Source organism: Equus asinus, chromosome 11 (genome assembly GCF_041296235.1).
Source record: "Equus asinus isolate D_3611 breed Donkey chromosome 11, EquAss-T2T_v2, whole genome shotgun sequence".
NCBI classification, from domain to species: Eukaryota; Metazoa; Chordata; class Mammalia; order Perissodactyla; family Equidae; genus Equus; species Equus asinus.
In genome coordinates, this window is record NC_091800.1 from 63,707,110 (window position 1) to 63,729,350 (window position 22,241).

At 33.4% G+C, this 22,241-nt stretch overlaps 1 long non-coding RNA gene across 1 annotated transcript in view; it reads left to right on the forward strand.

Moving 5' to 3' along the window:
* Positions 1–3,726: 3,726 nt before the first annotated feature.
* Positions 3,727–22,241, forward strand: part of LOC139046510 (uncharacterized) — a 30,115-nt gene continuing 11,600 nt past the window's right edge. The window contains exon 1 of the long non-coding RNA XR_011506628.1: positions 3,727–4,142. This is a non-coding gene — a long non-coding RNA (uncharacterized lncRNA). The remainder of the gene's footprint in view (positions 4,143–22,241) is intronic.

The window sequence follows — 22,241 nt, forward strand, 5'->3', positions numbered from 1 at the left end:
GTGTATGGGTCACTGTCACAGCATGGCTTGATGAATGGTGTAGGTCCATGCCTGGGATCTGAAATCACAAACCACAGGCTGCTGAAGGGGAGGGTGTGAACTTAGCCACTAAGCCACTGGGCTGGCCCCAGTTTTATTTTCTTGTTGAGTTTTAAAGATTCTTTGCTTATTTTGGATACAAGTTCTTTATCAGTATGTATTTTGCAAATATTTTTCCTAGTTTGTGGCTTGTCTTTTCTTTCTCTTAACAGTCTTTCACAGAGGAAAAGTTTTCATTTTCATGGGTTTTGTCTCATCAATTTTGTCTTTCATTGATTGTCTTTCAGTATTATGTCTAAAAAGTCATCGCTAAACCCTCAGCCACCTAGGTATCCTCCTATGTTATCTTAGGTAAATTTTATAGATTTGTGTTTTACATTTACTTCTATGATACATTTTAGCTTATTTTGTGAAAGATGTGTCTAAATATATTTTTTCATGTACAATAAGCACCTATTGGTAATTTATTACTATTACATGGTTACATTCAGTCTTGTGTGTGTGGGTTTCCAGTTGTTTCAACACCATTTCTTGCTTTCTTCATTCAATTGCCTTTGTCCTTTGTCAAATCTTAGTTGATTATATTTGTGTAGGTCTCCTTCTGAGTTCTCTGTTCTTTTCCATTCGTCTCTTTCTCTGTTCTTTTGCCAGGACAACACTGTCTTGATTACTACGGCTTTATAGCAAATCTTGAGGTAAGGTAGTGTCAATCCTCTAACTTTTCTCTTCCTCTTCTTCAATATTTTGTTTGCTATTCTGCATCTTTTGTCTTTCCATGTAAACTTTAGAATTACTTTACCAATATCTCAAAGTAATTTGTTGGCATTTTTATTGGGATTGCATTGAATATCTATGAATCAAGTTGGATAGAACTGCCCACTTGACAATATCGACTCTTCCTGACCATGAACATGGAATATCTCTCCATTTATTTAGAGATCTTTGATATTTGTCACCAGAGTTATAGTTTTTCTCATATAGATGTGCATATTTTACTAGATTTGTACGAAAGTGTTTTGGGAGTAATACAAGTGGTTTTCTGGGTTGTTTTTTTTTGTATTTGTAGAGATGTAGTATCATTTCTTCATTAAATGTTTCATAGAATTCACCAGTGAAACTAGCTGTGCCTGATGACTTCTGTTTAAGAAGGTTATTAATTATTGACTAAATTTCTTTAATAGATATAGGCTATTCACATAATCTGTTTCTCCTTTTGTGTACTTGGTAGAATTTGTTTTTCAAGAAGTTGATACAATTAAACTAGACTATCAAATTTGTGGGAGTAGAGTTTTTCATAATATTTCTTTAATATATATTATATATAACATATAATATAATATGTATAATAAATATATATATATATATTTTTTCCCCTGAGGAAGATTAGCTCTGAGCTAACATCTGCCATAAATCCTTCTGTTTTTCCTGAGGAAGATTGGCCCTGAGCTAACATCCATGCCTATTTTCCTCTATTTTTTAATATGTGGGATGCCTGCCACAGCATGGCTTAATAAGTGGTGCACAGGTCTGTGCCTGGGATCCAAACTGGCGAACCCCGAGCTACTGAAGCACAGCATGTGAACTTAACCACTGCGCCACCAGGCAGGCCCCTTCTTTAATATGTTTTCAATGTCCTTGGGATCAGTAGTGGTTTCCATCACTCATTTCTGACACTAGCAATTTGTGTCTTCTCTCTGTTATCTTAACTAGCCTAGCCAGAGATTTATCAATTGTATTGATTTTTTCAAAGAGTTAGCTTTTGGTTTTGTTTTCTTGTTTTCAATTTCTTTGAATTATGCTTTAATCTTTATTACTTTTTTTCTTTAGCTTACTTTGGAGTTAAATGGTTATTCTTTTTCTCATTTCTTTAGGTAAAAGCTTAGATTATTGGTTTTAAATTTTTCTTCTTTTCTAATCTATGTATTTACTGCTATAAATGTTCCTCTAGGCACTGACTTCACTGCATCACACAAATTTTTGTAAGCTGTATTTCCATTTTTATTTATTTCAAAATATTTTTAAAGTTTCTTGTGAGACTTTACTAAATTACTTTGCTAATTTTTTTAATGATTACCCTAGACTTGCTCTGTTCATTCATTACTAATCTGTGTCCACTTTCAAATAACTCCATGGGTAGTACTGGTATCTTACAACAGTGTACTCCAATTCCTCCCGTCTGTTAGTTATTACATTGCTGTGATTCATTTCTCTTACACATATGCTATAATCACACAATACATCATTGCTATTCTTATTTTGAACAAACCGTTATTTGTTAGATCAATTAAGAATATGAAAAATTAAAGATTTTATTACCTTCACTTATTCATTCCCCAACACTTTTCCTTTTCTCATGAAGATCTAAGTTTCTGCTCTCTGTCGTCTTTCTTCTCTCTGAAGAACATGTAACGTTTCATTCAAGGCAGGCCTACTGGTGACAAATGTTTTTTGTTTTTGTTTCTCTGAGAAAGTATCTCTCCTTTACTTTGAAGCATAATTTCACTGAAAACAGAATTCTAGGTTGTTTTTTCTGTCCACACTTGAAATATTTCACTCCTCTCTCTTCTTGGTTGTATGATTTCTGAGTAAAAACCTGATGTAATTCTTATTCTTGCTCCTCTATAGGTAAGGTCTCCCCCTTGCCTGATGTCTTCTTTTAAGATTTTTTCTTCATCTTTGATTTTCTGCAGTTTGAATATGTATGCTTAGATTATTTAGTATTTGTCATGCTTAGTATTCTCTGAGCTTCCTGAATCTATGGTTTAGTGTCTATCATTAATTTTGAAAGAAATTGCAGTAATTATTTTTTCAAATATTTCATCTGCTCGCTCTTCTCCTTCTGGACTTTGCGTTATATGAATATTACACCGTTCATAATTGCCCATAATTATTGGATATTCTGTTCTACTTTTTCCATTATTTTTCCTCTTTGCTTTTCACTTTGAGAGATCTCTATTGACATATGTTCAAGTCCATTGATTCTTTCTCAGCTGTGCCATTCTACTGATGAGCCCATTAAAGGCATTCTTCAGCTCTGTTACAGTGTTTTTTGATATCCAGCATTTACTTTTAATTCTTTTTTAGACTTTCTATCTCTCTGCTTAGATTAACCATCTGTTCTTGCACGTTTTCCATTTTTTCAATTAGAGCCAATGGTGTATAAATCATCTTTATTTTAAATCCCCATCTGATAGTTCCAAAGTCTTCCTTATTTGGATCTAGTTCTGAAACTTCCTTTGGAGCTTCAGATCATGTTTTCTTGCTTTTAATATGCATTATAATTTTTCTTCAAAGCCAGACAAGACCTATTGGGTAAAAAGAACTGATGTAAATAGGCTTTTAGCATGAGGTTTTACGGTTTTTTTGGCTAGCAGTTAGGCTCTGTTTACTGTTTGTTGAAGCTGTAGTGTCAGAGGCTAAAATTTCTTCTAGTGTTCATTTGTAAGTGTGTGTATCCCCTCTTGTTTTTGGGTTTCCTGAGAGATTCCCTCTTAAATAGGGTCTGGGTTTGGAAGTTCTTTCAGCTATAATCTCTTATTGTTAAACAGGAGCCCTGTTGATGTGGTGGTAATGTGTAGGGGGAGGAAAAACATTTCATAATCCTGTGATTAAGTCTGATCCTTTTAGTCAATTTTTGTACCTGAGCTGTGACCTTCACAAGTGCTTCTCAGCTTTTTTTCACCCCTTAGATGAAACAGGAAGGCTTGATAGTGCTGAAGTTGGGTACTTCCCTTCTCTCACATCAAAGACTAGATTGGCTGGAATTGAATGTTTGCCTTCCTGCAGGTTGGCTGTACTCAAGTAAAACAGCTTCCCTTGAGGTCAGACCTTTGTAGTGGAAGACACAGTACTCTCAGAATATTTCAAAATGGTTAACTTTCCTCTCCTCCTGCCAGATGTATGAGAGGATTTTTCTCCAATCTTCTCACAAGAACCTGGTGGGGCTCCTGGAAATAGCATTCACAAAAGTGTGGGAGTCTCCCTCAAGATGAGCCTTCGAGAATCTTTCTCTCTCCAGCTCTTCCACCCAGTCTCCAGAAACTAGTCAATAGTTTGTAAGTATTCCTATCGTTTGCTGTCTCCAGTGGCATCTTCTGCTCCTGGTAAGTTGCGATTCTCTGTCTTCGCCAGTCTTCCAGTTTTTAGGTGGCAGTTTTCCCTGTGACTTTAATTATCTGCTAGATCTAAGAAGATTTGCTGATTTTCTGTTTCTTCAGTATTTTTGCTGTTGTGGTAAGGACAGGAGTGATGACTTTGAAGCTCTTTACACATCACCTCACTGTATTAGGATTTTTGGCATGCCTACAGCTGCCCCTGGCTACTGCTGCCTGTGGTCGGTGTGTATTTGCATCGATATATTTGTGAATGCTACTTATTTCAGCAAAGACAGGAACGATTTATACGTTATAAGCTGTGTAAAATGTCCACTATAGACATTAAATAATGATGACACTGTTTTTCCATATTTTTAAATAATGTTTCAGCATCTAAATTTTGTTTGCTGCACAGATGCTTGCCCCATCCCCAACCCCACATATCCCTTGAGCTACGTAACCCTGAGCTTTATTCAACTATAACCTTATTAGAATTCAGGAGGAAAGAAGAATGTCTTTTGTGTTCACATTGTCCTTCGTTCCTTTGTTAAGTATTTATTGAGTATCCATTAGGTATTAGACATTATTCTAAGTACCAAGGATAGAGCATTGATAGAGGCAAATCCCCACCAATACGCCAAGATGTTTTTCTTCTTTTTTGCTTCTTCCTTTACTCTTCCCCATGGCCTCTTCTCCTTTTCCCCTATTTATCTGAATATACATATAGCTCTGATTATTTATGATCTGTCTGCCTTTACACTCCAATAATCTTTTGGCTTGTATTCTCCAATGCTATATTGTTGTTTGCTTGATTCTGGCAAAACATTGGGAAAAGTAACTGCTCTATACAAATTATGACCTCATTTCCCCAGGTTGTCTACTCTTCTTCCTTACCTGTTTATTTCCATATATGGTATAACACATAACAAAACATTTTACCATTTATTTTATCCAATCCTCTCTATAATTCTTCCATATGTCAATTAAGTATTTCAAACCAAGTTTAGACACAGTTCAGCTGTAAAGATTTTTTAATGTCTCTTTGGTGTTATACTTAAAGATTCTAACATGCCATTTTGTACTTTCACTGTTTGATTGCTTTGGTTATAGTTTCTGATTTTACCTTATTATTATTACTCATATCTGTGCATTTTCAAAAGGGAGATATTAAGATCTGCCATTTTAACTCATCTTCTTTAGTCTGATATAAGTACACAGCTATAAATTTTGTTACCACCACTTTGATGAGAGTCTTGCAATTTAATTTTTTAACATTTATTTATTCATGATAAATTGTAATTTCATTTTTCACTTATCTATGTTCTGAGAATAATTAAGAAAAGACTGTTTAAAATTAAATTCCAGTGATTATACCTTCTCACATGCACAATACATATTGTACTTCTATCTTATTGTTTTAATATTGTGTGAATATCATTGCTTTCTAATCAAATAGCATAAACCTTATGATTTTACATTTTTTCCCTAGATACCATGTGCCTAAGAGATAAAAAACTCATAAGACTTGTTACCAAAGTTGTCTTTTTTTTCTTACATCCTACTGTATGTTATTTGCATTATTGAATCTCTCTTTTTTTAGAAGGAAGGAAGGATTATTTTATTATTATATTTTTTATTATTGTTGTTATTTTTCTCCCCAAAGCCCCAGTGCACAGTTGTATATCTTAGTTGTAAGTCATTCTAGTTGTTCTGCGTGAGCTGCCGACACAGCATGGCAACTGACAGGTGGGTGGTGTGGTTCTACAACTGAGAAGAGAACCTGGGCTGCCAAAACAGGGAAAGCACTGAACTTTAACCACTAGACCATCAGGGCCGGCTCCCAACCTTTCTTTATCATTACTTGTTTTTCTTAAATGTTCTGGAAGTTTATGGGACATAGATGTTATATGATGTGTTAGGTAGAAAATGCAACCTCAAAGATGTCTACATCCTAATGTCTTGAAGCTGTAGGTTACATGGCAAGGAGGAATTAAGTTTGCAAATAGAATTAAGATGGCTAATCAGCTGGCTTTGAGATGGAGAAATCATCCTCGATTGTCCATGTTAGCTGGATGTAATCACAAGGGGCCTTATAATTGAAGTGGAGACTGGAAAGAGAGAACTAGTGAGACCACAATGTGGGAAAGACTTAACTGACCATTGTTGGCTATGAAGTTGGAGGAAGGGACAAAGAACCAAGAGATGTGGGCAGTCTCTAGAAGCTGGAAAAGTCAAGGAAACAGATTCTCCCCCAGAAACTCTAGAAAGGAACGCAAACTTGCTGATACCTTGATTTTAGCCTAGCGAGCCCCATCCTGAATAACTGACTTCCTGAATTGCAACGTAATAAATTTGTGTTATTTTAAGCCACTAAGTTCGTTGTAATATTTTTTCAACAGCAGTAGGAAACTAATAAAATTGGGTATCATTTACATTTTGGCAGTTTCTCTTCTTGTTTTGTGGACTTTCATTTATATATGTCAATATTTTGTACATTAAAGCAGAATTATTCATGACTACTTTAAACTTTTGGTGGATTTAACATTTTCAAGAGGAAATATTACTCTTTCTCATTGATTTTCCCCTTAAGTTATTTGGTGTTAATTATATTAATATTGCTAATACTGATGTACTACCTTAGTTTTCTTGATTTTAGCATATATATGTCTTATTTATAGCTATATATCACTCCTTTCTAATGTTTAGGTGACATTTTGTTTTAGCTTTACCTTTTAAACATCACGTAGCTTCTATTAGTGTGAATATTTAGCTCACAGATTTTAATGGTATATTTGTTTTCATTTATTCTTATTTCTTGACAGTTCATTTTGCATATTCTATTTATCAGGCTTTTGTATTCTGTATAAATGTGTCCCTTGTTATGTTCATGCTTGCATAATTCATTGGGTCTTTCAAAATGAAAATTAAATATTAATTTGCTATCGTCAACGTTGATTAGTACTTACATTTGATATTTTGAAAATGCAATCCCAAATATGAAAATGAAAAAGTAACAAAGAGTCTCTGCAATTATATTTTCTGCTCTATTAATCTCCATTTGATAATAGCATTTAAAACAAATATTTAATCTCCTGAGCTAGAGTATTAACAACCACAGAGTAGAAATGCAGAAGGAACTATCAGTCGCTCACCTTTTTTACAAACTTTGAACTTAGAACAATAATACATCAGACGTTTTCCTGAGTTCAATTAAGCATAATTTACTTACTTAAAAAGGTGTGTCTCCGTTATTCTTCCCACATCTTTGTTATTTAACATTTCTTCAGAATAAGAGCACTTTTTCTCCTTGTACCTTTCATTTAAGTGTTATATATGCTAACCTACATCTTGTCAAAATTACACAAATATACTCATTCAGATGAGTTTTATATTAGTGTACTAGAAAATTCATAATAATTTGACATATTTTTATTCCTATTTCAATCTAATAATGAGGTTTTTGGCTTGTATATCATTTTTATGTTTCTAAAAATTCATTTTTATATTCTTTAAAAAGATATATTGGCATATAACGAATTTGGAAAACAAAAAACAAAAGCCTATTACTTTACCTCAGATAGTTTGTTTCATACTATTCTAGAACACTGTTCTAGGGTTCTTTAGCTGAGAACACTTTTTTGGGTCTGATATGTATTTACCCAATCCACAAACATTTCTAACCCTTTTCTATCTTATATACAGTCCCACCGTATATACATTTTCGTATGAAAATCATGACAGTAAGCTAAGAAAATATTTGCATTTGCTTCTTTGCAGCAAATACTAATGGGGGTTACTTTCAGCCATGTATTTTTATGAAAAGCTGGAAAAATAAATGAGCATGATTCTTAGCATCCTTTTGTCTTTATCTGGAAGCTATTTCCTGTGTAAGTGTGGACATTCGGGCAATAGTGAGAGATATCAGGAAGCATACATGATGTTCATATGGTACAGAGGTGACAGTACTAGCCAAGGGGGAAAAAAGCATAATAAGCAATAGCAACAGTACACTGTTGGCCTTTGGGACACTTCAATCCACCCTGATTTACTTGGTATTCCCTCTTCAGCCACAGTAGCCATCCTTGAGACACAGATCTGTCTCTGAATCACACTCAGGGGCATGGGTAAGCTCTCACTTTTTGAATTCTGATTTATTGTTCGATTATTTTTATAAGGCTACTTGTTTGGCTACTATCAAGCCCTGTAGCTCGCCAATGCTTTTGCCTATGTAGTCTATTTGATATATATGTATGCACACAACATAAAACTGCCACAATAATGCAGATTCTCAGCTCTCAGCATCCCTGGATTACTCTTTTGGATTCTTGGCCTGCAGCAGCAGATGGCCAAGATGTTTAGCTGCCGTTCAAAAGAGATTGTGTTCTAATAAGTGATTCTCCACCCCCTTTTTTGAATTCTAAGAACATACTTAGTGGTTAAAGCTGTGGTTTCCTGATTAAAGTGAAGTCGAATGCACCATTAAAATGTTATTTTATTTATTACTTTTTCAACTTGTTCAAAATTTAGAGCATTTCTTATACGAGTCAGGCATCCATGAGCTTTTGATTCTTGATCTGCATTGAGATTATTTTTGTTATTTTTGTCAAAAAAATCAAAAAGCCCTTCCAAAAAGAGTTAGTCATTAACTTTTCTCTCTTAAAACACTTTGTACTATTAAATCCTTTAAATACTAAATTGCATCTTTCTTCTTTGTTTATTTCTATGTCTTCTACTAGCCCCCAGAAGAGGATTTAGATCTATCTTATCTTTGTAAAGAAGTTCCAGGATACATTTTATAAATCTGTTGTTTACACAAGCTCAGGTGAAATCTTGAAGGTAACTTCTGTTGATCCATGTAAAATGGCTATAAAAGAGTCTATATACTTCCCAAAACTGGCATTAGCATACTTTTTTTTCTTATGAAGGGCTAAGTGTTAGAATCCATTTTATTGAACCAAAAAAAGGTCTTTTTTTCCTGATAGAATCACTGTTTTGGGAAATGTTGGCAACCAATAAAATTTTTCAAAAGAAGAACCCAATGAGCTTTTTACTGACTAGAGAGTGAATCAATCATGTAAAAATGCTGTGGAAACATGATTTCATAGTGTAAAAAGATAGAATCCTGCCATAGCTATCTATTTAGACCAACTGCTCTGCCTATGATCCATAGATGCTATTTTCTTGTCTCTGCATATACATTTGAAAATCTTTATTGGATGATGAAAAATATACTTTAAAACTTCTGGCTAAGAGGAACAAAATTACCATCTTTTAAATTTTAACACTTCCTATATTCACTTTTGACCTTTGATTTCGTATGCATCAAAAATCCTCCACCTCTGGATGGTTGAACATGTTTTAAAATGAACATGAGTACATGATATTGAAAACACAACTATATTAAAGGTAATACTTATTTGTGGGTGTATTTATCACACTTTAATAGAATATCAAGTCTTTGCTGAGAACTGGGTTAAAAAGTGCAAGTGTGAAGACAAAAAAGACATGTGTGAGCTATTAGCCAAAATTCACAGAATCTCGTGAGGGAGACATAAATAATACCATGTAATTAAAATAATATATGTTAAGTGTAAATAGATCATTTTATTATCCTTACTGTTTGTGTGGATCAGGAATTCAAGAAGGACTTAGTAAGAAGATTCTAGCTCAGGGTCTCTTATGGGATTGCAGACAGTGGCTGGAGCTGAAACAGTTCAGGGGTGGCCATCAACTCTTTCTCTCCTCCTGTAGCCTCAGAATACAAGCGTGCAAGAAATACAAGTGTAGCCTCAGGTTTCCCCACCACATGGTGGCTTCAGGGCAATAGGCTTACATGCCAGTTCAAGGGTCCAAATGAAAGTGTTCCAATGAACAAGGTGGGTATGCAACCACCTTTTCTAATCCAACCTTGTCCATATGTACATATGCAAATATTTGTATGTATGTAAACATATGTGTATGTGTCTGTGTATATACATACACACGAACACACACAAATAAAGAGAAAGAAAGAACATTGAGGATTCACACATGTAACCTAATTTATTCAGTTGAGGGAAAGCATTTTAGAGGATATAAAGCCTATTCAAATCATAGAGAATTATCATATTCATTTACTTTTTAAAAAAATTTAGAAATTTTTTTTATTGCAGTAACATTGGATTATAACATTATATAACTTTCAGGTGTACATCATAATATATTTCAAATTCTGTGTAGATTACATCATGTTCACCACCCAAAGACTAATTACAATCCACTCATGTACTTTTTAAAAAATGTTTCTAAAAATTTTAAGTAATTCTAAATTCACATGCAATTATAAGAAACAACAGAGATTTCATGTACTCTTTACCCAGTTACCCCTAATGGTAACATCTTGAAAAACCTTACTACTATATTACAAACAGGATATTGGCATTAACACCATCAAAATACAGAACATTTCCATAAATCGAGGGTCCCTCATGTTGCCCTATTATAGTCATACCAACATCTTTCCTGCCCTCACCCCTGTTTAACTTCTGGCAACCATGAATCTGTTCTCCATTTATATAATTGTTATTTCAAAAATGAAAGGATAAATGGAATCATATGTTATGTATTTAGCAATGACCTTTTTAAACTCAGTATAAAGGATTCATCCAGGTTGTTACATATATCAATAATTTCTTTAATTTCTGAATGGTATTCCTATAAATGTACTATAGTTTGTTTAACCATTCATTCGTTAAAAGTCATCTGGGCTGTTTCCAGTTTTTGGCAATTATGAATATAGCGCTATAAATATTCAATGGAAGGTTTTGTATGAAAATAAGTCTTAATTTCCCTGAGACAAATGCCCAGGACTACATTTCCTGTACTTGTATTGTTAGATTTACACCTGACGTTTTATCTTTTTTGAGTGATTGCAAATTGTACTGTATTTATAATTCCATTGTCTAAATATTTCTTGCTAGTATATAGAAATACAAGTGATTTTTTAGTGTTCCAACATCCCACCTTACTGAACTCACATATTAGTTTTAGAAGATGTTTTTATAGATTCCTTGATGTTTTCTATGTAGATAAACATTTCTTTGGTAAAAAGGATCAGATTTCTTCTTCCTTTCTGAGATCTGCAAATTTTATTTTCTATCTTATCTTATTGCACTAGCTAGAACTTCCAGCACTATGTTAAATAAGAATGGTGAGACTGGATAATTTGCTCTGTTCCTGATTTTATCAAGAATATATTCAGTCTTTAGCATTAAATATGATATGAGTTATGGGTTTTTTGAAGATGCTTTTTATCAAGATGAGTATATTCCTCTGTTTTCCATTTTTTTTCTGAGAGTTTTTATCATGAATTGGTATTGAGCTCTGTCTATTGCTTTTTCAGCATACATTGATATGAAAATGTGAATTTTCTTCTTTAGCCTGTAAATATGGTAGATTACACTGATTGATTTTAGACTATTGAACCTGCTCTGTATCCCTGGTAAAAACATCTCGATGATGATGAATAATTTTATGTGTATTGTTCCCAGTCTATAACAAAGCATTACTTTGTGTTACTGGACTGATATTTTGAGTATGGAGGCAATTGCTGCTACATTTAGCTAGAAATCATTGGGTCTTACATTTGATACAGAATTTCCCAAAAAAGAAGAGCTCAAAATTTAACAGGTTCGTATACTCCCTACACATTCTCGAAAGTCTGACTTGATTTGCTTAGGTAAATACTATTTTTGGTTAATTTATTTAAATTTAAAGAAGATTTTCAAATTTGCAAAGATGGCACCAACATGCTCTTACACAATTATTAACAGTAAGCATTCTTTACATTCCTGCTAAATATGACATTTCTTTAAGATCATTGAGAAAGAATAAAGCTATTTAGAAAAGAGCTCCAGTTTTGAAGCTTCCTCAGGTTACTTCATTTAAAGATCACATTTTAAATCTGTGATCAGATTCAACTTTGTCATTTCCTTGTAGGTACTATGCATTTTCATCCCAAACTCTATCTATAAGTCCATAATTTTAGTGTAGTGAAATCAATGGCAAGGATTTAATAGTATGATACTGGTAAGAAGAATTTTGGAATTTTAAAATGAATTATACTGGTTAATTCATGTGTAATTGTTATTTATTCACCAGATGTTGATTAATCATCTCCACTTTGCTAAGTTCTTATTGTGGGCTTTACTAATGATCTATTTTTAATATATGCTAAATTTTAAAAATAATCAATAAATGTAGTGTAGCTATTAAATGAATTATGGTTAACTCACACATTTACACAGGTTGTCTTCTATATTGAGAGTTAAACAATAGGTTAATGTATTTACGCACTCATATGCACAGAAAACAGATAAAATTACCATTTGTGCTTTTATAATAATTATATATTATCACATATGGAAAGAAATCTTATGAGGGTTTCAATAAAACTAATTATTTATGCACAATTTCATTGATTTGATAATTGTTAGAGTTGCCTTGCATCAATCCATTTTCTACAGACTTTTGTACCCCAAAATATCAATGAGATTATACACGTTTTATTGTTTTGAGTCAGGGATTATTTCACACTCTATAGGACATTGGTTTCTAAACTTGGAGAAAAAATAAGCATTTTAAAAAGAGGTAAATTAAGAGAATTTTATTTGAAAATAAGTAATCCTTTTTGGTTAATAAGGACTAGAGTGGATGTTAAGAGGTACTGGGGTAGTCTCAGCACTGACGGTGTTGTAAGGAGGTGGCATATTTGCCTTGGAGATGGAGAAACCACATGTATAGATCGTAGATTAAATTTTGTAAAGTAGGGAGTGGAGAGGAAGGTGAGAGGATGGCTCCTATTTTTCTGGCTTGCTCACTGGCATGAATGATGTTGCATTAAATTGGAAGGCTTCCGATTTGATAAGATAGTGGGAATGGAAGATCACAATTTTGTCCTTGACATATTTACTTTAAGGCACTTTGGATGTAAAGAGAAGAGTTTCCAAATAGATTCAGTGTATGAATCTGGAGAACAGAGCAGAAGTCTGAGCTGCAGATACAAGATCAGAAATCCCTGTAAATAAATAATATTCAATGATATGTTTGTGGATGAGATTTTTTAGAAAAAATACTCACTGTAAAGTGATAAGTAGGTATAAAGATAGGCCTGATGAAATTCAAAATTCATGAGGGAAGAAAGGAGAGCCTGAGAAAGAGACAAAGGACATCCAGAGAGAAAGGAAGAAAACCTGGGGAGTCAGGTTCACAGAAATCAATGTAAGAAAGTGTTTCAAGAGAAAAGTTGACAACAATGATGGAAAGTAATATAAAATAAGAAAGCAATAAATTCCATTGAATTTAGTCACAAAGGAGGTCATTGGTGACATTAAGAAAATGTGTTAAAGGTGGAGTTCAAGTTACTTTTTTCTCATAACTCACATGCAATTCAGCAAAAATTCTGGTTAACTCTACTTTCAGAATTTATCTAGCATCTGACTACCTCTCATTTCTCCACTGCTAGCACCCCGGCCCGAGCCCCATCATCTTCTGCCTGGACGAATCCTTCCTCCCAGTCTTCTCTTAGACTCTGTCTGAACACAATAGTATGAATAATCCTTTAAAATATAAATCAGATTATGTTGCTCTTCTCCTCAAGATGCAGAAAGGACTTCCTATTTTAATCAAAGTAAGAGGCAAATTATTGACAATTTACAAGGCTCTGCATGAACTGGCTATTTTTAGTTACCTCCCTGACACCACCGCCCTCTCCTCCCATTTCCATCCCCCTCCCCCCACTCCAGCCACACTGACTTGTTATTCCTTGCTCCTGTAAAGCAGCCACAGTAGGTTCCTTTGACTCTTAACTCACAGGCCCAGGCTGGTAGAGTGGCTCCTCTCTGAATCTTGCTGGGGTTGAGGAAGAGGGAAGCAATGATGCCTAATTAAAATTCCATGCATGCAATGATAACATCAAAAGAACAGGGGAAAGAAATATCTTGATAGGGAGAGACATCTAATGTGTTGAAAATAATATAACCTATCCAGGCCCTTAATATCACCCCTAGATATCTGATACCTATTTTGATGATAGAACCCTTAAACATTATTATTGTTATTTAAACAATGTTAAGTTTTACATTACATTCCTTTTATTTTTATTTGAACTCTTGTTAGCTATTTTACTAAATATTTTTCTTCTTTTATGTGTCTAGAAAGAGATTCCTTTTTTAAAAAATATATTTAGGCTTTTTCTCACACTCATCAGTGTTTAAGTATAATTTGTATTTTACATTCTAACTCCAGGGCCAAAATTTAATTAAAAAAAATTCTGTAAATGTATTCCTGTGTTTGCTTTGAATAGCAAAACATCACTGAATAAAATGATGCAAATTCATAACTTCAAGTCACTAACAAAAACTCTAGTTTTATCAGTCATATTGAGTTTTCCTTTCCTGAATGGCAGACAGCTGGAGAGGATTAAGCTCCTCTTTGATACCAGAAGAGCCCATCTCAAGCAGACAGAAGAAAGGAGGGAACATATTTGCTCTCCAAAAAAAGCTTCTCCCTATAGAAAGCAGCAGGAGTAAAAAAATAATTCTTGAAACCATGACATAGATTACTTTGTAAAGTTAGTGCAGTAGTTCATGCTTGAAAACTTACTTATTTTTAAATTCATAGGAGTATAAGATAAATTTTATGAAAACTGAAAAACAAAAGGCATAGTTGGTACTAAATAAAAAAGAATGTCTCTGCAAATCAGAAATGGAACAGATATACTTACCAATGAGCTGGGATGAGCTTTCTGTTTTCCAAGTCTAGAGCAACCGATGGAGGTTGGGAGTGTGGCTTCTGAGGTATAAAGGAATTAACCACAAGTTTTTAACACACATGGTTACACAGTGCCAGGTGGACTTAGTTAAGACAGGCATCTGGAAGAGTTCGTGAAAGGTGAGGGATGCAGGAAAGAATGTATTTCTCTGTGCACATGCGAAATGGGACGTGTCTTTATCTAAAGTTTGGGGAAAGGGAAGCGGAAGATAACAACACAATATGGCTTTCAGGGATGAGGCACAAACCCACTGAATTCATGATGAGATCTGACACATCCTCAATGTCACTCCTGGGAAGTAATGCTGAAGGGAGGTTTAAAACCTGGTGCTTTAGTGTGGGCCCAGAAATGAAAAATCACTAGACAGTGAGGATTGAACCTAGAGGAGAGAGACCAAAACAAGGAAACAAAGTAACAATCTCTCAACTCTCAAAGAAACTACTTCCCATCAAAATGAACTTGCAAACCAAAATGCCAAAACTGAGGAAGAAATCCAATGCCAAAAATCCCCCAAATAATCAGCAGAGAGAAATTTCTGATCTTTCTAGAGGAAATTCATTTTGTATATCAATCTAACCAAGAATTTAAAATGCATATATTAAGGATGTACAAAAGTAGAAAGAAGATAAAATTTTTATTAAAAAAGCAACATATATTTATGAAAAAACAAAAGGGAGGAGTTTCACAAAATCTTCTAAATTGCAAATAAACATTGAAATTGCAGAGACTTTCCAGTTGAAGAGGTCTGGGCCAGGAAGTCTTATCATACTAGATTACTATCCTCCTATTTTAAACCAGAGAATTATATTTACCTTGTTTATGAATATCTACACCCCAATGTTTCATAGCCATTCAGATTCCCTAACCTCTATGTGAGGTCATACAACAAGTAAAATGCATAGTGGAATGGGCATCAAAAAGTCTATTTTCAGAGCCTGGTCTTTTAAACACCATATTATGCTGTAGACAAGGTATTTCCTTCTCTGCTTTATCATATGGTATACATTAAGAGGCATGTGATGCATTTATTTTACTGATTACCATATCCTTATATTTGAGATTAACAATATTCACTAAACATTCATGAAATACGTTGCAAAATGCTTAAAATGTGAGTTCTAGAGACAGGCTGCCTGGATTAGAAACCCAGGTTCATCACCTAACTTTTAGTAGCTGTGCCAGTTTAGGTAAATCCTCTAATTACCCTAAGCCTGGGATTCCTCATTTGAGATGGTGTTAATAACCATACTTGCATCAGTCAATTGTTGAAGGGTTAAATGGAACAATAAATGGGAAAGTATTTGTCATGTAATAAGTACTCAATAAATTTATCAGTTTTCATTTATTTTATTTATCACATCTAGATATGTTTATCTTGATGATGAAAAGACCAGAAGACATTAGGCATCTATAATATCTTCCCAAGCTATGCATCAAAAATGAGATTTATGACATTGATTCTACCTTTGATACAGATTGACCAAATAATTGTTGGTTAATCTTCAGCCTGTGAGTTAAACTTTTTTGAAAGTCGCTTTTAAAGAGGATTGATTATTCAATGGGAACTAGAGAATCTTAAACAATAATTTGCTGTATGAAGATACAGGATAATGAAAGCATGTTTTTGATATGTGAGTCCTGAAGAGCATGGTTAATTTGTTTTTGTTCACACATGGCATCACAAATTTTAGAACCATGTATACTGTATATGAATGGTATATATAAATAAATATTAGTAAATACTATCAAGAGCAACTTTTTAATAGCTATATTAACAATGAATTAAAATGTGTGTTAATAATACATAGTAAGAAATATTGGTTTATTGAAGCCAGAGAGATGATGTCATTTATGCAATTAAAGGCAGATGGCAGAGGCTGAACTTGGATTGGAATCTTTCCTATTTTCAGATTAATTCTTTGGTCTGCCATCTTTAGGATATATAAGCATCATATAGATACCTTTTAAATGGAAATCCCTAGACCCAGTTTTCAGAGATTCTAATTTTGTATATCATGTTTTGTGTCAGTAATCTGCACTTTAATAAACATCTCATGTGCCTTTGATGCAGCCAAATTCTACTTTGAAAAACAGTGAATTGTTGAATTGCAACAATGCCTAATCTAATGTTCTTCCTTCTTTACTGGACTTTTTCCCATAAATTTTGATGTCCCAGAACTGTATTTCTCAATCCTGCTTTCATATTGAAGTATAAAGAATACTACTGGGGATTATGGTTCCAGCTAAGATGGAGTAAGCACACTTCACCTAGTTTCATGCATAGAATGTAGCTATTAAACCTTGATATAATATAATAAATTATTTGAGGTGTCTGAAAAATAAACATTAGCAAGCAGATTAGGGAAGAAGACTAGAATATGGAAATGAAAGTGAGTTTACCATTTTTTCTCTTTTTCCTGAGTGAAATAATTTACTTCAAAGGTTGCATACCACATGATTCCATTTATATGGCATTCTTGAAAAGACAGAAGTATGGTGAGAGAGAACAGATGAGTGATTGCCAGGAGTTAGGGTGGCGAAGGATGTTACTACAGAGCGATAGCACAAAGTAGTAGTTTTTTGGCATGATGTGACTGTTTGTATCCTGACTGTGGTTGTGGTTTAACAAATCTATGCACATGTTATAATTCATAGCACTGTATATAAAAATTTTTTTTTACTGTATTAAGAATTAAAATAATATAAAATAAAATAATACCAACGTTCAGTCTGCATCCCAGATAATTATTAGATATGCTGCAGGGACCAGGTAATTTTTGCAAGCACCATACACAGTTTCAATACAAAGCCAAGGGTGGAAACCACTACACTAGACCCTGTTGTAATCACTAGATGCATCTCCACATTTTTTTTCTGTGAATTTTACATTTGTCAATTCTTTCTCTAAAAGTAGACTAACGTTTTCAGGAAAGCAATTACCTTGTTCAGTCTTTAATCTCTTAGAGAGCTACATGCTACATATTTCAAAGATCTCCTCATCTGAAAATAACTCAAAGCCTAAAATTTGAGGCTTTCTCTGTTTTCCTAATTTGACCCCATAATCTTGTCATTCTTATTAACTGTCACGCTTATTACTAATATGCAAGCATTATAGGCCTCAATTCAGTCCTTAGGCTCACTGCCATAAAATGCCTAGTTCATGCAATTAGAACTGCAACAGCCTTGAATGCTTAACATGCCATCTATTTGATCTTCTCCTCTTTGTTAAGCCTAAATTATGTAAAACTGGTGTAAGTGAAAAGCTAAGTGTAAACATTTTCTTAAGGAAAAATGAAAGAATTCCTTCTTTAATTTTCCAAAAAAAATAATGTGAGGTCATTGAGAAAATTTAATAGTCAGTCCAAATGTGAGCACTGTGTAAGAAAGAAATTTTTAATGGCTGTCCACTTCAGAAAGTCCCAAAGAAATTTACATGTCAATGTCAGCTTGAGAGCTTTTTAAAATTGCAGATTTCAGAATTATAAACTTAGATTCTTTTAGATTGGGACATAAAAATCTGTATTTTTCAAAACCCACAGCAATGATGCTTGATGCCAATTTAGGGAATTAATGGTCCATACCCTCCATTCAAAATCCTGTTAGAGCTCTTAACGTTATCATTTTAATCCAATCACCCACAAAATTAATGTTATTATAGTCTGTTGTGTTGATGGTGCCATTTGTACCTATTATTACTTGTGTTTTATGTGCCAGGCACTAGGCAAAAACAGCACATTATAAAATCATTTGGATATTATCACACCATCACTATATAAGTATTATTACCTTTTCTAAAAATCATGATGAAACTGAAGTGGGAGGTTTTGTATCATTTCCTCAAGATCTTGGAGGTAGTGATCAGCCTGTCTTAACTCTAAAGCTTATGGTTTAACCCCCAATAATCTATTCTTCTCTTGAGTCAATACTCTGCATGTCATTACAAAATGGTCATCTCCTGTCCATACTTCATTAAATAGGAGTGTTGCCCATAAATCTAACAGGTAATTTTATAGCCATTGATAGTGTAAAACTCAGTGCACCTTTTTTCATGTAAACACTGAAATACCATTGCATAATCTGACTAGAAACTTCTCTAGGAAATCATTAAAAATGTGTACTTAGAAATAAGGTATCACTGATAGCTTCATCCACATGTGATAGATAATCCTAGTACATTAACATCATGAACGTGTTGAATATATTTGAAAAATACAATTTGATAAACATTTAAATCCAGATAAATTTATCGTTAACATAAATTATCATGAATCCAATAGTCATTTAAACTTAAGTATAACAAATTAATTTTAAGGTCAGAAGATCATAGACAAATAAATACTTTCAAATATTTTTTAGCATGGCATTACTATCTTCCAATGATAGATGACAAATGTAATTATATAAGATCAATGAGACTGATAGCCTTTAAACCTTTGATGTTTTCTTTTCCATATTGAGAATTGTATTGAGAGAATTTAGCTATAAGGAGTAAACAAAGCAAAACCAAAAATAAAAGTAGGAAGATAATGTCATATCTGAGGATTTACAAAATGCTATAAAGTCCTTTTCTTGTGACATTTATAGAAAAATATAAAAGAATTATCATAGGTAGTATGAAAATTATCGCAAATCAACCACAGCATTCCACAAAGTTTTTACATCTTTAAACTAATTGAATGAGTTATGATCCTTTCAACTATGGGTGGCCAAGTTTCTCTAAATAATGAATAAGAAGTTAAAAAGCCTAAAAAAATGATGAAAAATTCTTTTATTTTAAAAAAGGATTTATCAAGCTTTTGCCCTTGTAACAGAAATATTGAACCTAAACAGCAAGATATTTGACGTTGAACAATTTCCCAATATTTTAACATCAGATTCTATTACTACACTTGATATATATAACCGTAAGGGAAGTAAAATACAAACTTTGTTCCAACAATCCCCGTCTGTGTCAAAGGAATTTAAACCTCAGAAATTTTATCCCGACATGAATATTATTTTTATTGCAGTAATAACTAACACTGTTCCAAGGCCTTGAAGCATAGACAGAGATATATTCAGAAATATCATAAATTAAATTAGACAAATAAATGTTCAAGAACAAAAGAATTCTCTAAAGATCTTGAGACCTTGTTAATCCAACAATAAAACCACCTGTACCTAAGTGTATTTCACTGGCATATCCTTAAATTAAATTGAGTGAGGAATCTTTTGTTGCTATCGCAAATGCAAAACAATTTGCTATCTTAGAATACTCTTTTGCTTTTCTTTTTTTTCTTACAAGAGCTTTAGCTTACAAGAGTATTATCAGTGACTTGCTATTATTGGATTTATTAGCAAACATTTTGACCCTATTTCCAATAAATGTGAATGATATATTTCCAAATATGTTAAAGTTTAGAAAAATAATTAGCATTTTCTTTTTTACTTTGATCATAATAAGTATTTGGAAAATAAAGAAATTTGAGGCCAATTCCTCAATAATTTTTTATTCAATTCTGAGTGATAAAAAAGATCCTTGCTTAGTGCCTTCTTTTTTCACAAAACATAGATATTAAATCCATTTTTTAAGGCTTGAATGGGTGTTTTATGCTCACTACTTTCCTTTTTCAACAAGTTTCTTCATTATTGAAAATGTAGGTTTTTATAACATATGAAAAAGACAGAGCTCATTATCTTTAAGCAATAGCAAGATAAATGGAAAAATTGTTTTGTAATAGATTTTAAGATGAATATCCACCTAACAGTAAAGATAACCTTCTATTCTGAAGATTCAAATCATTCTTCTAGTGTCAGGAGGTATGATATCTCATTTTATTAGTGTTTTATCAATAATATAAAACAAATTAAACGTGACCTCTTTTGCCTTTCCTCTAGGGATGTATAGTTTAATTATATACACGTGTACAAATGTAACAATATGGAGGTTCCTCCTAGATTAAAAAGAGAACTACTACATAATCCAGCTATCCCAGTTCTGGATAGATATCTTCTAGGGGAGCAGGATTTGCTACCCCAAAATGTGTCTTTTTGGCTTGATTGTTTTTAACAACAAAAGATTCAGGAAAAAATTTGACCTTCCCTCTAACTGCCTAAAGGACTTTAAGATAGAAGAAGGACTGCTCCAGGAATGAGTTATCACTGCAGATAACTATAGTATAATAGGAACTAGATGTGACAGACAGGGAGGAACCTAGCAAGGCTCATTTGATCAAAGTCCTTTCCGTGTATCCTTGTCTCTGCAAGGTATGGCAAACATTTATTTACTAAATATTTGCTTTCCATCTCCATGTGAATTGCCTTCCTCCCCTTTGAAGTCCCAAACCACTATGCCACCCAACATCGTCTTTTGTCTTTAGCTGAAAATAACATTTAAGCTGGTGGCTTTGCCATTTTGGTAAGTTACTCAGTTTTCCTGGGTTTCTCCCATATGCACATTGTATTAAACTTCTTTGATTTCCTCCTGTTATTCTGTCTCATGCCAATTTAATTCTTACACCCAGCCATAAGAACCTAGAAGGGTAGAGGAATTTTCCTTCCTCCCCTACAATCTAAAGGAAATGAAAACAGGATATCAAAGTATAAATATGTACTCCCATGTTTGTTGCAGCATTATTCACAATAGCCATAATAGGGAAATGACCTATGTGTCTATCAATGGATTAAAGGAGAAAGAATATGTGGTGTGCATATATATATATATAGATTTATACACAATGGAATATTATTCAGCCATAAAAAAAATGAAATCCTGCCATTTGCAACAACATGGATGAAATTTGAGGGCATTTTACTAAGTGAGATGTCAGACAGAAAAAGATAAATACTGTATGATGATATCATTGTATGTGGAATCTAAAAATGCCAAACTCAAAAACAGAGACTAGAAGGATGGTTACCAGTGATACTGGCTCAACTCAAGGTTAACGTAAGGGAAGCCATATTGTAGAAAAGAAACTATATTGTAACTTTGAATGACCTCTGACTAACTAACTCAACTGGACATGCAGACATTTCAAACTGCAAGAGATGCTTTGACCCCGACACCTAGAAATCTTTTTGACTGGCTTCCCCCTGGACTCAGAAACTGGTTTATAATTTGCTCCCATCATTAACCTTGTTTTTATTTTTGTTTCTCTAGAAATGCTTCTTATTAAATACCTAGTTACTTGCTTACACAATATAGACCTAACTTTGGGAGCCCACCTGCATCATTGTCTTACTAAGAGACTAGTTCTATGAGATAGAACAACCTGTGCCCCTCTTCAGCAGGATATCCCTCAAGATTTAGGAGTGAA